We start from the raw sequence: 17,610 nt of genomic DNA, 5'->3' as shown, positions 1-17,610 counted from the left end.
TGAGAACACTTTCCCTGAGTTTAACAAAGTTATGTTAATCACTTAGACCATCTGTTGGAGAAAACATAGTTGCGAAGCTGGGATAGGTTTGGGGTGTGTGAGAGAAGAGGTAATAAAGTTGTTTGTCTCTTTAGGACAGACTCAAGTGACCATTGTAAAAGTCTTCAAGAACAGAGTTTTAACTGCTTGTTTTTCCTGGTGGTGTTACAATTACTTTTAAAAGTAAGTAAAGGTTTTTGTTCGGTTGGTTGTTTTTTTGAGTATGTTTTCTGTGAGGCCCAAGAAAGTGACATGTTGGCTCGGTGTCCTCATGGCAGCAAAGTTCCTCAGTGTATCAGGAGAATGAAGCTGGGAGCTTCCTCACCTGGCCCCCTGCCTGAGCTGGGAGAGCTCTGAGGTGTCCAGGGCGAACTCTGACCAGGCTCCACAGCTGTGGGATGTGAGATGGTTGTACTGCAGCTTTATCCTGAGGGTTGGCAGGGCAAGAAATACAAAGAAAAGAGTTAAAGTTGTCACCCCAAGAAGTGTGTCTGGTTCCTAATGGCCAGTTGGCTGAGCTTTTCAGCCTGACAACATCTCTCCTCCTTAAACACATTGTGATATGTTGAAAAATGGTTTGGATGTCATTATGAGACTGGCATTTCTTCAGGAGGAGCTGTCTGTTTCCGTAAAAAAGCCCCAAAGGAGGTGCTTGTTGCCTTTGACTGGTGACCCAAACAGGGGAATAGAGTGTCCAGGGAAGGGACATCACAGAAGCATGGCCGAGTGCTAGCACAAATGTGATTAATCTTGACTAGGCAACCATGCCAGAGCCACTTCCAAATTGCTGGTCTCCACATTAAACATGCAGTGTATTTGTGAACACTCTCCTATCCTTTTCAATTACTTTTTCTCTCTCTCTCAATTCTGAAGACATTAGTTGTGTTTTAATGCTTCATTATACCGCCCCAATGTGCTAATGCAAGTTGTAGTCTACCCTTGTTACGGCAGGGAAGGCACAATTACAAGGAATAGCAGTATTTAGCAAAAAGTTACCATCTGCTTAGGTTGCCCTGCTGCTTTTCTGGAGATACCAAATTACACCTGAGAGCAAGTTCTTCATCTGGACTTGTAGCTGATCTGAAGGAAACAGTACAAGTGTTTGAGACCACTTGTAAAATATACAGGAAGTATGTTAGGTCTTGGTTGTTAACATTTCCCCAAATGTGTAATTTATGGAAGCCTGCGGAGGTGAGATGTTGCACTGCTGAGGAGCAACAAGCGGGGAGCTGTAAAGTTATTAGGAGGTGGAGGTGGTAGAACACCAAATGAATGAAGATCCATGACCCAATTAACAGTAACAAAACCCTCGAATTGTTTGGGAGGGAGGTTGTTCCGCCCTTCTGCCACTGTTTTTGTGATTTAGCAAACTTGGTTGTTTAGTCAATACAAATAGTGCCTCCAAGACTGTTCACTGCGGTGCTCTAATTTCAGGTCAAGAGGAAGAGAATAAAGGTTTCTATGTGAAACAAAGAATGTCACTTACCATTCTCCATTGTTATGCCAATAGAAGAACTGATGAAACAAATAAAACTCAAAATTGATGAGAGAGGCAGAACCATTACATTGTTCTTAAATGTTGCAAAATTTCTGCAGCAACGTTGGCTCCTGCCATTTTATTACTGAGGTGGAGGAAACCTAATGCTTTTACAAGACCTGTGGCTCTGGGAATTCTCTTTCAGAATGAGACCCTTCTAAAAATGTGTTTCCTGTTCCTCCTGGAGGACATCTTATCATAGTTGAACAGGGCCAGTTTTCCTTGTGTCCTATAACCTTCTGTTTTCCTCATGAACTGGAAGGCTTGTGAAGTTTCCATCAGGAACTGCTGTCATGAACCTGGGGAACTGTGGCTTCTTGGTAGCTGCTTGCTGTCTCCCCATGCAGCACTGTGGTAAATTCAACAAACAATTGACATTACCTGTTGGTGGAGAAAGCTCACCAGTATTCTTTTTCCAGCTGTCATGTCCAGCTTGGGATCCCTGCCCTGCAGCTTTTAGAGAGCTCCGAGGGATTCTTGGAGAATGTAACTTTAGGAACGTTTTGTTTAGTTTTGTTTCATTTTTTTTTTTTTCAATTGGACAATAGTGCCAAATCAGCTGCCTTAACTTTTTAAAGGACAAAGGATTAAAGAGTGTTCTGAGGCATTGAATTGAAGGTGCCTCTGCCCTTCTGCAAATCAAGAGAAATAAACTATTATCTGGTATGACCATCTGCTAGAATGAGATTGAGCAAAATATGACGTCAATGAATCTGTACTTGAATGTACTAATGTCATTATTCAAATTTGGTGGGAGCGAATCAGGCTACTTAGACAGCGGGTTTCATCATCTTGCCTCTATCACTCCCTTATGGCTTATGCCTTCAGGATCAGCTGAAATATAACTAAAAATATTATCCAAATACACCTGATCACTTACAGAATATAGTACAAGAAAGAAAATGCCTTTTCAACTCCTGATATAATTACTTATGTCTCTTCATGATGAATCACAAGTGTTCTTCTGATAGCTACATGAATAATTTGTAGCAATTTTGAAATATTATTTTCTATGTAAGTTCTTCTATTGACAAATTGTCTACAAATAGCTTATTGACTTCTCAATTGCATGAGTTATTTGAAATTATTCATAGATTGTTTCTTGGTTTGCTGGTTGTTTACAAGAAATTCTTTTTTAGTATTCAGTGGCTGGTATTCAAGTGTGCAGCTTCCAGCTGCACAATTCAGTTTGTATTTTGACATAGAGGTCACACAATAATATTTCTGCTCCTTGACTAAATGTAGATAATTCATACGATCTAGCTCCTTGCACGAATATTTTCATTGAATTACAAAATCCTTATTCTGCAGCCATTCTTTAACTTTTGTTTAAAAATAATTGTTTCAGTTTCTGCTGATAATCTTATTTACAGACTTATTTATGGAAATACTAATACACAGTGGACATTACCATATCTAAATAAATTTGCCGTAAAGTTCCAGCTATGCACTCAGCTGCATTTTTATTACTTTAACAGTGTTTGCTCATCTTCTTTCTATGATATTGAAATATTAACCTTTATAATACTTATTTTTTCCCCTATGTGAAATTAAACAATTATTTGAAAAAAAATCCATGTACGTATTGTTAACAGTTATAAGCTTTTCCAATGGAAACTGCATATAGTGACCTCCGTTCTCAGTGCTGGTTGCTCCCTGCCTTATGTGTGTCCTTCCATCTGATATCAAGATTTTTCCTGCTACATGTTCCTAAAACCCCACAGTTCTGTTTAAAACCACAGTACCATGAATATAAAATCAATAGATAAATAAAAAATGACACTCTAACTGGATAAGCCCATGCCATTAAATGAGCCATAGCTGGTTGCTCTCCCAAGTCCCAGACTTTGCTCTGTGGTCTCATGGATCCCTTCTACCCTTACCCTCCCCAATGGCCCCTCCCTGCTCCAGAGACAGAAGATAAAAATATTGCAAGTGTGGAGACACTTCAGTCCAAGGATTGCATTGCAAAGCAACGGAGAGAGCATGTTTGAAATTCTTTCATGAATTTCTAAAATAACAGTGAGAAGCTTGTTCTCTTGTTGTTTGGAGATATGGGAAACTGCCCTTAAAGAACTGAAGTGTCAAAAATATAAAATTTCATTTCTATTTCTTAGCACATGGACCATTTTGAAACACTTCTATTTTTTTTTTTTTTCCTCACATTCAAATAACCACAGTGCAAGCCAGCAAGCCTGGCCTCTCTGGATTCTGTTTGCTGTGTTTCCCTACACCTCTTACTGGTCCCTGGGGCTCAGGAAGGTGTTTATTACAAATGAATGTTTAATGTCTGCCTTGAAGAGCTACTTGTCTGGCTTGGATTTTCTGTTTGCAGTCATCTGGAAACAGCTGCATGCAGAGAAGGGGCCTGTTGAGCGTTATCTGGGCACAGAGAGATGCTCTTGTACCTCGCGGCTGCTTTTAGTGACGGCTTTCTCATTTTACTGGTCGGCAGACCATTTGGCAGAGGCGAGCTTGATGAGGAGATGAGACTGATGGTTTTGTTTGACCTTCTCCATTGCTGGCTTGCTCCTGGTGCAGGAGTCTGCTGGCTGAGGGTGAGCTGCGGGGACAGGACAGCTGAAGGAGATCCCTAGCTCAGCTGGCCCAGAGCAGGACAATGTGGCAACTGTTCAAAGGAGGTACTGAGGAAGAAAAGCTCATGGTGAGCCAAAAGCTTCTTCCACCTGTCTTGCTTCTGAAGTTAGGTCCAAGGGGAAAGGAAGGTTTGGTTGTAGACACTTCTGTAATTTTGCTTTGACCACTTTCATCTGCAGTGGCAGCTGGTGCATGAACCTTGGTTGTCCTTCTCACCTGCTTTTCATTTAAATGTAGCTGGCTTGTGTTGTAGCTAGGAGGCAGGATGGGTTGAACGCTTTAGTAACATGCATCTTTGAAGCTCTGGCAAAATCGATCAGAGGTGAGGGATATGCATGCTACATCTCTCTTTCATTGCTGTCTTGAGACTGACTTGCCTGTGCCTTGGAAGGGGTGTCTAATGCTTTGCCTGTATGGACTGGAGCTGTGTGAGTGTAGAGAAACCTCTCAAAGGCTGAAACTAATCAGTACCACTCGATTGCACCATCAGTGCAATAGAGCAAGGTTTTACAGTCTCCTACGGCTTCATCCTTTCTCCTAGTTGCAGTTGCTGAGCTCACTTCCCATGTGCCAGGAAACATTTCTCAGCTGGTGGAAATTACATATTCATGGTCCTAGCTTGGGCTGTCTGCAGACAGTTGTAACTTGCCAACTGGTAGCCAGACCTTGGAGCCGATTTAGATAATCATGGATTATAAGCAGCAACTTGCAGCAGGTGAGTCAAAGGGGACAAAGGTTTCCCCTTGGAGAGGCTCTCTTCAGCTTATCACAGCTAGGAGCTGCTTTCTGAGGGCTTAACTCCATCCAAAATGAAATACAGCTGTCCACTGTGGGTAATGCTCTCTTAGCAGCTGTGCCATAACTGTGCTGGGAGCCTTTTTGTGTGTTTGTGTGCCCAAGAGTCCAAAATAAATAGTGCAGCAGAGAGCTTTTGTGCAGCTGATGGTTGCCTTTTCATGGTTTGCAGATTGCAATCCTTGGCTAATTAGCTGGAATGCTGCCTCCTCCAGACTCTTGTGGAATGGTGTAGTCAGAAGCTAAGTGCTAGTAGAAGCTCCTGTGGTTGAATGGAAGGGCAATAGCTTGATTTTAGTTCACACCTTGTCTTAGTCAAATTCTTTTACAGGTAGTATTGGTCTTTTTCTTCCTCCTTTTCTTTCAGTCACACTGTTTCTAGTCTGGTGCAAAATGCTGAAGTGCAGATATGCCATTTATTGAAACGTGGAAAAAATGAAGCTGAAATAAAAAAATGAAAGTGTGCAGGAGGTCAGGCAAAAGGTAAGGCCATCTTAGTTTTCAAGGCATATCTTTGCAGGCAGATCTGTAATAGAAAATCAGTCTTAGTTGGAAAGAATAGCCTCTGTAATAGAGTGTGTGTGGTCCCCTTGTCAGGAGGAAACCTGAGAGTCAGAAGCCTTCTCTAGTGGTCAGACTGATTAAAAAGTTGCATTTTGGCTTCCACAGCCAGGCTCCAAAAGTAACATAGACAGTAACATCACCATGCAGTATTTTGGAAACTCTTTTAAAATTGTGCAGTAAATGAGCAAGGCGGAAGTCCCACTATTCATTTCAATTATGTCTAAAAGATTTAGGAGTAGGTCAGATATTTTTTTCTCCATTTGAAACACTTTAAATGGGCTAAGTTTCTCAGAAACAGCTAAGCGTTTCTTGTCTGAGGAGTCTTGGGTACCCAGCCCAAGATATTTTTATAGATGCATCCCCAAACCACTGACCACATCTGAAAACTTTGTCCTTCATAGTGAAGCTTTTCCCTGTCCATTTGTTTGGGATCTGGTTGTGCTGCTGTTGCAGACACGGAGTTTTGCCCTCAGTTTCAATGGAATTGTTGTTTTCGCTGGCTGTCCCTCCTCCTTTTGTGTTCCACAGGCTCAGAAGTGCTCCCTCACTAACTGCCTCTTGGAGTCCTCCGAAAGGGTGTTCTCTGACAGTCCAGTGTTTCTACAACAGAAAACATTGTCTCACATGTTAATAACTTCATGGGAAAGCAAGGAAGCCATGTTCCTTTGCTGACACACTGTGACAGTGACACAAAGAGCTTGATTTGTATGGTTTTCAGAGGAGCAGCACCCCATTTCTCCAGTTCTGGGAGATCCTTTGGGACTGGGTTCGTTCAGCATTGTTGCAGAACCTGCAGAGTATTTTGTTCTGAGTGTGCCCTGCAATAACAACAGTATCCTTGAACTAAACTACCTGACCAGCTCCATGCTTGTGAGTTCCATTATGCTACCCTGCTTTCAATCACTGGTTGTTTAAAGCTATTGAAAGAAAGGACAGAAAAGAAAACCAGTGGGATGGATTGGGGGAAAAGAAGCTGATGGAAAACATTTGCAAATAGGGAGCGTGCCATAGTAATGAAAGCTGGTGTGAGTCCTCAAAAGCACCATCATGAAAAAATATCAGAAAGAAATAAGTAGCCACCTTCTTCCTAGTCAGGCCATTGTGATGTGCTATAATTTTGCTGGATGCCAGGCAGAACAAGTTGGCTTTAAGGTGCTTGTACAACTGAGCCTCATCTGAGGGAAGAATTACCTCATCTCTATGTTTCTACCACATGCTGGAATTGCTAATACATTTACTGGTACTCATGTTTCTTTTGGACCGTTTAAAAATTTCAAACATTTTTATGTTGCATTCCAGAAAAATGCCTGTTAGATTTGCTCTTCCCTGCAGGATTGGTGATCAGAAGTTTTGTTGTTGTTGCTTTTTCTTTTTCTTTATTTTGAATGTATAGAGAGTAGAAGATAAAAAGAATAACATCACTCTTAAAATATCATGATTTTGTATTTTTATTTTCTGGGAGAAGGAGAAAAGAATGGGTGTATCCCTTTGTCTGGTGCTAACTTGCAGTTCTTCCTTATCTTCTGTTGCTGTTTGTTTGGCTGACTCTTGTATGTTCTTCATCTCTTCCAGTTACTGGCTTTCTGTGATTAATAGGTGCCTTTCTGTTGTGCAGATAGAGTAAACCCTTTTGAAGCCTTGAAGATTTATGTTGCTAACAGTATTTACATTCTGGCTTCTGATTCTTGGTACTTGAAAATCTAGTAGCTATTTTTCTAGGGCTGAGCTCTTTATTTACTACAGTTTCCTTCCATAAACAGCCTTACTGCACAATGACAGTATTATTTCCAACCAAGTCAGTTAAACTGTACTTCCATGTGTGGTACGTGTCTTTGCTGGCTTGCAAGTTCCTCATACAATGAAGTTTTCTCACTGATATCTTTACAGCTGTTCCATAATAATTTTACTTATTTGGACAGAAGTTGTATTGGCACTGTACCTTCTATGGTAGCCTTTGTTCAGAGGTTAAGTTCAGTAATTTGCAAAAATCAAATCTTTATTGTGGTTTCTTTGCACTTATGCACAGCTACAGCCACCTCAAATTCTATGAAGGAGGCAATTAAGAACAACAGAAGGTTGAACACTGAGTGACAGGTTAGGGTGATGCAGAATGTGTGCAAAGAGACTTAGACTGCTCTGTTGGGAAAATAAAGAAGGATATGAGGGTAAAGGGTGGTTTCCTCCCTGTCTTGGAAAAGCATCTTACTTTCCTCTTTGCACTTAGCAATTTGATTTCATGTGCTGATCACAAGATTCATCAGTCTGAAGGGCTGAAACCTTTGAGCCATGTGCTAGATGTTTGGAACATGATGAAAATGCCAAGACACGTGGTATGTAATAACTTCGTTACTGGGGTCAGGAGGATTTAGGTAGAGTTGCAGGCATTGGAATGGAATTTAGCAGGCTTTTACTCTTCATTTCAAGAGGATAATGGAAAAACATCGCATATCCTTTTCCATACCTGGCCGTGGCTTTCTCCTTGGCCTATACCATTCAATTATTGGTTTTTGTGTGCTTCTTCCTCTTGAAATACTTCTTCTAAGTCCTTTAAAATTATTGTTCATTTTTTGGAGGTGGAGGGAATCTGGAGTTTGTTTAAAGAAAGAGGATCTGAGGAAGATAAAACAGAGATATCAGCTATGCAGAACTAATGATGCATTCCAAAAGAGAATTGAAGAGCTATACAACTCCATGAAGTGCTCCATTCTATATTAGCTTTTTCCCTGGGAAATCTATTGAAGGACCAGAATCTCACACACATGTATTATACACAAAACTCTAATGCATAAAAGCATATTTGGATCTAGCACTGCATGAGGAAGCCCATGGCACTCTCACAGAGCAAGCAAATGATACTAAACTCCCTCGATGAGTATCAAACCCTTTCCAACCTACCTCATTACCACCAGATGTTTGAATTGCTAGTAATAGACATAAACCCTTGCTGCACGTACAGTGTGTGCTGCCTTGAGTGTCTATTTTCTTTCCACCCTTGTATGTTCCTATAATTCTGGCAACATCCTGCCCAAAGGTGTCAATATGTCTGCTCAGGTGAATCTGAGGAAAGAGATAGGAGAGGTAGACGGGAGGCTAATAAAAGTGTGGTACAAACCACCCACATTGTCAGAGTTGATAGAGCGACAGCTTGAGTGTGAAAACCCAAGTGCTGTGCCACAGCATCCCAGGGATCAGCCAGCCCTTTATTAAAGGGAAGGGGAGAGAGCTGCAACAGTAAACCTACATCAACAGTTCAAGCTGACAGAAGGCATTATTTGAGTCAAACAAGAAAGAATAACATGAAAAACAGTTAGAGTAACCGTTGTTGTTCTATGCACGTCAGGTATTTCAAGTGCAAGAGAAATAAAAGATGTTAAAAGATGATGTAAGATGATTTAAAATAGCTATTGATAATGCAAATGCTTCTGTTAGACAAACTGCTTTGGAATAGATAATTTAATCCTATTGCTCAGGAAGTGCCATTGGTTTCTTTTTCCAATAGGTTTAGGGCACAGAGGGCATTTGTACTAACGAGAGGCAGAGATGGTGGGAAAATACTCCGTTATCCTTAGCCTTTGGTAAGCCTGGGTAATTAGTGAAGCCTTTGCAAGAAGTACCTTTCGTTTCAATGTAATTGCAAAATAATTGTTTCATCTGGTAGGGATATCATCTGTGTTGATTGATAACACAGGTAATATATGAAACATCTGCTTCAGAAGTATGTGAACTGGTGTGATACTGAGTTGGTCAGCTGAAGGCCCCATGATTAGGCACATTAAAAACCTATATGCAATGGCATGAACCAGCATTTGCTGTTCATTTAAGGGAAGGAAATTGGCCTCTTTGGGGCAGTTTTTGGGTGCCAGCTGAGGATTCCTTGTGCTCATTTGCAGAATCCCTAGGTCTCTTACCCCTAAAAATGAGAAACGCATCAGTAGGCTGTGGACTTTGCTTTTAACAATAAACTTTACAAGCTGTAAAAGAAACAGCTTCCAGGGAAAGACAAGAGAACAAGGAAGGAAGGAACAGTCTTCTTCATACTGAAGGAGTAGGCTTGAGACTGAAGATATTCCCTTCCCAGTTCTGTCACTGGCTTTCTGTCTGATTTTACCACCAGTGTCTCTTTGGCTTTCTACTTCACATCTGTAACAAAGGAAATATTAATATTTCATTTTTTCCTGCTTTTTGCCTGTTTAGGCAGCACGCTCTTTTGGGAGGGGCTTTCTAATGCTGTGCACAGTTGATGTTGTTCTGTGGGGTCTCATGTGACACTAGGGATACAGATAATAACAAAGAAGCAGGAAGATGTCCAAAGGTGTGGTTTTGGAAAGGTGGCCAGTATTTTACTTATGTTACTTGTTTTTTTTTTTTTTTTTAATGTGGAGGACAGACTCCTTTACCTTAGTACTTAGGGAATCAGTGCATTTCTGACATGTAGCTTTTAGTAGCTTGGCACAGTTCGGTGTCAGGCTCCGTGGATTCTTCATGGTTGTGATCCCTTATTGCAGTGGTTACACAAACACTCCACTGCTTGCTTTCTTGTCATTGAACACAAATCAAGTAGTCTTTCCATTGCAGGGGATAGGAAATAATGTGAATTATTTTGTTAGAACTGAATAATACTTGTGAGTGATGATGGTTAAGCAGACAGGGGTATGGTGGGTAAATCAATAGGATGAGGGAAGGGGATTTGGGCAGTATCTGATCGTGTCATTTGATGTGCGCTTAGATGTCCTAGCTGTTCATGCTCCCCACAGCACGCTTAATAAATCTCTCCCTTCCTCTCTCTCTCACACACACATACACATATCTAAACACAGGTTTCAGAGGTAGATCAAACTGAGGCATTGGACATTGTGACCTACAGTTTCTCTAGGCATGATTTCTGTGGGAAAAAGTTATTCTGCTAGATAGGTATGTGCCTTTCATTTTCAGGCATTGCGGTGATGCTGTTTTCAGCAGAGGAAACTGTGGTTTGCCCAAGGTCTGGTCTGTAACTGGAGCTGCATCTGCTGCTCCTGGGAATGCCAAGCTTTGCATCTGATCTGGAATGCCAATGAGCCCATATAAAGCTGTTAATGTCTGTGTGAGGTTTTTTAGTCCTCATTACCAACCTGATAGAAAGATAATTCCAACCTATGGGATTTTACCCACTTAATTAGTTTTCTTTCTTGTTAAAGAAGATCTTGTTTTATGCACAAGAAGCTGTGCTTGACTTGCATCTGAGGGACTCTTCTCATGTCTGTATCAAAGGCAGGGAGGCCCCAGAAGCTGGAGGGTGAGCCCCTGGGGCAGTGTGCCTGTGGAGGCTGAACTTGGAAGGTCTGCCTGTGTGCTGAGGGCAGGCTCCTGAGGGGAGCCACCTCTATGCAGTGGAGGGGACCCCACTTCCCCTCCTGCTCCCCGCTTTTGCCAGCACTCAGCAATAAAATGGAAGCTTGTGACATTACCAAAAGATAACAAACTGCAACTTGAGATGCCATCCTATGCCACCCTCCCCAAACTTTCAGTGTGTTAGCAAGCTATGTAAATAAATACACATATCAAACAATAAGCAGATGCCTTTTTAACATGCTTTGTTTCAGGCTGAGATATTTCTTTCTGGTGCAGCTCCTCTCAGCATCTGTCAAGCTAATGCCAACTCCATAGCTCCCTTTCAGTTGTATTTAATGCAGGAATATTTGTGTTAAGCGTAAAATATAATGAAGAAATGGCTTGTTTTACATCTGTTTTGGTGTTACTTGTGATGTACAAAATGTTAAATGGGAACGGTTTATGTTCCTCCAGATCTCTGTGTCAGCATGTAGTGCAAACTCTTGTTTCTTATGCTTGATTAAGTGACTTTATACAAGCATGTGTATGATTGTACAGGCATACAGGGATGAAAAAAAAGTTGTTTGCAAAACATATCACCATTGGGGCCCTGAGGTGAATGAACATTGAAGTTGGGAGGAAAACTGTGATCAAGGTTGGATTTAAAAAAAAAAGCTTAATTCCAGCAGAGTCTGTTGTACCCCTTAAATCAAACCAAGCTTAGGAGCCACAGAGTCTAGAGCCCCAAGGGTGTATCTCAGTGCAGTGTTGTGGAAGGGATACCTGAGAGCTGCAAGGCTGGGTCAGATCTTGTCTAATCCAGGGTTTCGTCTCTGGTATCAGCCAGCAGTGATTAGAGAGAATGTAAGACCAGGGCAACTAACCAGGAGAAATTCCATGCTAAGCTTTTGTTTGTTTTTGTTTTCATATTAAAAATTTATTAAGCCCAGATGACCCCTAGGCTACTGGCTCTACTCCTCAGAAAATGCACCTACAGGGCTAAAGGAGTGTTGGATCCCTTGGTGCTGCTGTCCCTCTGTGTCCCTCTGCATCAACCACAGAGAAGGTCCCTGGGGTTTATTGCCCTTATTCAGGTTTGCACATGCTGCTGCTTTTGTTCTAGTCAGATACAAAAGAATCGCATTAACTAAAACAAAAAATCAGACTGTTCATGCAGGCAACAGGTCTTGAAGACAGCTGTCTCTCAGGCTTTTCTGAGGTCTGTTCAGAGAAAGGAGAATATTCCCGCTGCTTTGAGACACTCTTGGTTGGATTAGATATAAACAAAGCTGGGAGGGAGGGCAGAGACATGATACTCCACTGGAGAGGAGGATTTAGATGACCTGAGATATCTTCTATTTCTTAATGTTCTTTGAATAGAGATGATTGAAATCTCTCATCTGAACAAGTATGCACAGAAGACAAAATACTATATTAGTGACCCTGGATATACACAGCGTGTTTCAAAAATATGGACCCAATTTGAAATCACTGTGTTTTTGAAATTGGGTCCATCTTTTTGAAACATGGTATATTAGAGCTCTCTGCTTCTGACCACAGTGGTACATCAGCTTGATTAGTAATAGGGAATTAATGAGTTTTGCCTACACGGACATCACTATTCTTTTATAATAGAAAGGGAAAATTGCTACTAAAAATGACACTGACTCAAATTTTTGACTCTCAGTACACCTACCAGTGACACTTTCCGTGTTGTGGTTTCAGAGCACTTTAAAAACCTGAATAAATTAATATTACCTTTTTTTTCTTCCTCCCTCACTGTCTCCAAAGGCTGGGAGTTACTCTCTGGCACTACATGTCTGAAAGGACCAGGTCTTTGTTCAGTGGTGTAGGTTTCTATTAGGCAGCAGATACTTCATCTTGTGCAGGAGTATATGGGGGCATGTATTTTTTAAATGCAAGCACTTGCACCTCTCAAATACTTGCCCTTCCCCTTTTAAAAAAACGGGATGCGCTCAGTATATGTGTGTTTGAAATGCAAAGTTGTACAGAGCAGGGAAGAGGCTTGTAAATGCTCATAGGAGGATGAAACTCAGTAGAAAGCATGCAAGTCTATTAGAAACGGGCAAGAAGATCTGCCTGAGTAGCTGTTTGGTGGGTCCTTCTGCTGCTCACTAGCCCCGTTGCTCCTCTGGTGCATGCAGGATGAGTGTCCTTGCCAGCGTTTTCAGGGTCTCTGCCAGATGCTTCCCCTTACCTCCTTCAGGTGTGCAACAGAGTTCTTTACCGAAGTAGGAAGAAGTGAGTAAAGCAAGGTCATGGTCTTCTCCTCAGTCCCAGTATGCAAAGTATGTGTCTTATGTATTTGCCATTGCTGTTTCTGACAGGTTGACCAGCCTGGATCACGGTGCTAGGGGCCTGAAGCAGGATCCTGACCGATGCATGTTTAGTACGACCTGACTTCTCGAGGAGAAGTATTTCTCTGAAGGCCTGTCCTATCAAAGCAGCAACGCAGGTAAGACAGACAGAGCTCCTGATGCTCCTCAGGCTCTGCTGCTGCTGGGCGCTGGGGATGCTGCAGTGGCCTGAGCAGAGAAATTTTTTCTATTCGTTTGACTCTAGAGGGGCTTTGTCACCTCTGCCTGCCCTATCTGTAGAGGTGAAACCTTACATTATTTTTACAGCATGGGGAATGATTTTCAGCAAAAATGTACTTTCAGAGGATCAAGACTGCTCGTATAGTTGAGATAAATATAGGCTGAAAGTGTGGGAGGTGTATGCTGAAAAAGAAAAATGTTACAGGTGGGGTATTAACAAAACAATACTTAAACCTCTTGTTCCAAAATAGTTTAATATTGAAAGTTACATTAATTTAAACAGAAAACTTTTTAAGAAAAGGAAAAAAGAAGTGTATGTTGAGGGGAAGGGGTTAAACAAGAAACTAATTAAATCATTTTGTTTTCAACTGGGCAAGATGTTTCAGGTCATCCCAAAGTTGGGGGTGGGGGGGAAGGGGAAAACCTCTGAAGTTCTAATCACAATGAGTTATGGAAACCAGATCTAGAAAAGGCCCTTCAGTCCAAACCCTTAATCCCCTACTAGTATGTGACATTGTTCCCAGCAGCATCTACCAGTTCTGTTTTAAATGATGGGATTTTCCCTTGTCCCCTTGGGATACTATTGCACAGTCTAATAGAATTAATCTGCTTACTTTTCTTTCAACCCCTGACCACTGCAGATGCAATTAGTAGTAGGCAATGGGAGGATTCTGTTTCCTATGCTGTATTATGAAGGCTTAGGGCTGTATTGTGTTAAACCAGACATCAGTTGCAAGCATGTATGCATGAGTGTGGCTTATCTGTCAGTACTCATTACAGCCCCATAAACGTCTCTGAACTACTATGGGAGTTCTCAGACTTGCAGGAGCTTTTCTACAACAGTAATTCAGGATCTGATAAGGCACAGACTAATGTGTTTGAATGCCTGTGAGAAAGATAGTATGATGGGAAACTGAAGTGAAATGCGAAGTCATATGCTGCTCCTGCTAGAGACTCTCTGAGGCAATTACTTATTTCTGGAGCATTCTCTGGCCTCATTTTTGACTTCTCTGTCAGACAAGTTGATAGGAACTACGTGAAATAGCTTTCTGCTGTGTGTGGTACTGCTGGAGGTTCTACTGCACCTTTCCATCTGTGAATTTCAGGCCTGTCTAAGATGAATATTGTGGGGTTCTGCTGATGTTTACTAAAAGGGTACAATCAAATTGCCAGATGAATATAAAATCAAATAAATCAGAGCTGGAAAATCATAGCTGCTGTTACTTAGCCTCTCTCCACTTAACACAAAGTGAAGCTTCCTTCTGTGGCATTTCACTCATTTTGATCTTTAAATTTTGAAATGTTTTAGTAGTGTTACTCAGTTTCTAAAGTACATGAATGGAGTTTTGACCTGTTTACACATGGAGACCACAGCAATAGCAGATCTGTACAAACCCTTGGTGCAGACACTTGAATTCATCCACTTCCAAAGTGAATTAAAAAACACAACCTTATACAGAAAGTTACTGCAATGTAATTGCTGATGGATATTTGAATCAGTGTGAAGCAGGGCCAGGGGTCCTGAAAACCTGAGCATGTGCCAGCGTTCCGTGTGGACTGCATCCATTGGCACTAAAGGAGAGTTACGATCCTGTTCCTCCGTCCTTCCAATAAATCCCTGGTTCTAATGTGCCATAGCTTTTCTGTAGTATTTCCTCAAATAGAAAGCCTAAATATAAACTTAGCCAGTAGCCCAGAGTTTCATTATCAAGATAAGTCAATTAAGCTTATGAAAATTTGACTAGATTCCTTGTGTTTGTCAGATCAGAATTTTTTAAGCACTGAAGACTGAGTTGCAAAGCTTTCATGTGTTCAATGAGTCTAGTGCTAATTTGCCCATTGTTCTTAACCAGGCGAAATTCCTTTCCAGCTTGGTGCCTGGCTGCTACATGTGGTTTTGTAGCATACTTTAAAGGATGAGGAGGTGGTGACTGAAGTGAGGCGTAATGATCTGTAGTTCTTCATGTCATCTGCAGCTCATGTTCCCTGTCCCTCCTTTGCCAGTCAAGCTTTTTTCCAGTGAAAGTGTCGGTAAACCCAAGGCCAATAGGTAACATTTCTCCTCTACTCTCCCTCTCCCTCTTATTTTTTTGCTCTGAAAGTTTATCTTGCTGCTGGCTTTTTAAAAGCAGTGCATTAGCTGGGGACGTGGGGGGCTGTGAAGTAAAAGGCAAGCTTTAAATGCAGATGCTGGTGATAGTCCTTTCAAAAGCTGCATTTCTCAAGCTGGGAGCTATTGACCCCTTTCAGTGCAGTCACAAAGAACTCCAAGAGGAAATGGAGGGTGAGGGCCAGCAGGGAATATATATATATAATTTCCGCCCCCCCCCCCCAAGTCATCCTCTTACTCCACGTCCTGTCAGGCTGGCTATTGTTTGAGACTCCACATGGGATACCAGTTGCCATATAAGGAAAATGGCATCATGCTACATTCTTTCTAAAAATTGATTTTTTACAGTTGTCTTTTCTTTTTTTTTTTTTTCTGTAAGTTGTTCTGCTTTTGTGGAAGATCTGGGCAAAAAGAAAGCAGTAGGCTACAGATATGCATGTGTATAGTCTTAGCCTGTGCAAAAATTTTGCTTTGGTTCTGTTATCACAGTTTAGGGGATTAGGCAAAGCAGCAATAGCAAATGAGGTTCAGTTACTATGACAGAAGCAGCGATGTGGCTGTGCATTTTCCTGCATCCTGAACTCAGTAATAATCCTCCTCACCTTTTGAATTTTCTTGCAGAAGAGATGCTCAGGCAGTGATACAGAGGCATGGAATGCCCTTCCGTGTCCCTCTTCTTTCACAATCTATGTTTATTCAGTCTGTATTTCCAGTCCTAATGCAAGCACACCTGGACTCTTACAAGGGCACCCTGACTTTTGCTCCCAGGGTGTTCCCTACCAGGTTGTCCCTATTTCAGTGCTTGATATTTTAAGGACTGAAAATCTCTTTCCACCAGAACTTTATGATTCGTGATTGAGAACTGGGACAAAACCAGTGCTGCTAAGTTGGGGCTTCCGTTCTTCTCCATTGCCTGAAAACATGGTTTATGGAATGGCAGTAGTCCTAATTGCACTGTGTTGTGTGAGGACATGAGGCTGCAGAGACCTCAATCTCCCGCTTCCAGTTTGTGCTTTGTTTGTTCCCGCTGATGTGCTGCATGAGTGATAAGCACCAGTTTGGGCCACTGGCTTCCTCTGCTCTGCTCAGTGACCAAGTCCTCTGCTGGGGACGACCATAGTCCAGTTATCCCCAAAGGCAGGTGAAAGATTTGAACCCTCAGGAAGCCAGGCTGCATGCAGTAATATTTTAGATACTGAGGTGCTTCCGCAGGCAACAGGTGTGGGCCAGAACATGTGCTGGCTGAGGAAAAGGTCTGAAAATCACCCCTGAGGTTTGGGGTTTGTTTCCTGGCGCAGCCGTCACTTACTGATTAACAGAAACTGCCTGTTCTTTGGAAGTAAGTCTGAACTCCAAACAAATCCACTTAGTGACTTGTGCAAAGGAACAGCTGGAGCAACATGAGCATAAATAAGGCTGAATCCCCTGACTCCGGCAAGCAGAGGTGCAGTCTAGAGCGGGGAAAAGTACAGGTCTGTGAGCCAGGAACACAGCCGGCTCTTAGGGGGGAACATGAGCTCATGCCCGTGTGCAGGACAGGTGGGTGCTCTTCCTCTTGGCATCAGTAACTGGGATATAGTCTTCAGCAGTGCTCCCTGTGGTTGCCATCTCCTGACTCTCTGTGATGCCCTGTTAATTCTCCCTATAAAAACCTGTTTAGCAACAGATAATGTTTCAGACTTCTTAAAAAAAAAAAAAAAAAGGCAGACAAAAAACCCACTCCCTCTTAGAATTAGCAGCAACATATTTTGGGGTTCGTTTACCACAAACATGTCATAAAACTCAATCTGTGTTATCTTGAGGTGTGATTACTGAAGTGGAAAAAAGGAAAATACTTTCCATAAACCTTTTTTTTCCAAAAATTAATTGTTTGATATTATTGTTATTATTGTCTGTGTATGCATTGGTTGTATAAACTTTTTTCTTTTTAAAATGTTGAACAATTGGACAGCTTTTAAAGAAACTCCAATTTTGTGAGAATGGACTAAGGACTTTTAAAAGCTTCAGTGTTTATTATAAAAGCCTAGAAATGGAGGCCACATTGACCAAAGGAAGCAAATATATTGAGAAAGTTCTAATTCTCTCAAATTTTTCTTTAA

At 41.6% G+C, this 17,610-nt stretch overlaps 1 protein-coding gene across 7 annotated transcripts in view; it reads left to right on the top strand.

The window, feature by feature from the left end:
* The window catches only part of TSPAN18 (tetraspanin 18), a 120,511-nt gene that overhangs the window by 47,676 nt on the left and 55,225 nt on the right, over window positions 1-17,610 (top strand). For all 7 annotated transcript variants that reach the window (XM_065064745.1, XM_065064746.1, XM_065064749.1 and 4 more), the window contains one exon: window positions 13,192-13,319. The gene's annotated coding sequence lies outside the window, so the exon portion shown is untranslated. The remainder of the gene's footprint in view (window positions 1-13,191; window positions 13,320-17,610) is intronic.

The sequence above is a fragment of the Columba livia genome, chromosome 5 (genome assembly GCF_036013475.1).
Source record: "Columba livia isolate bColLiv1 breed racing homer chromosome 5, bColLiv1.pat.W.v2, whole genome shotgun sequence".
Lineage (NCBI taxonomy): Eukaryota > Metazoa > Chordata > Aves > Columbiformes > Columbidae > Columba > Columba livia.
Note: the sequence above shows the minus strand (reverse complement) of the source record. Positions and strands in the feature narration are given on the sequence as shown.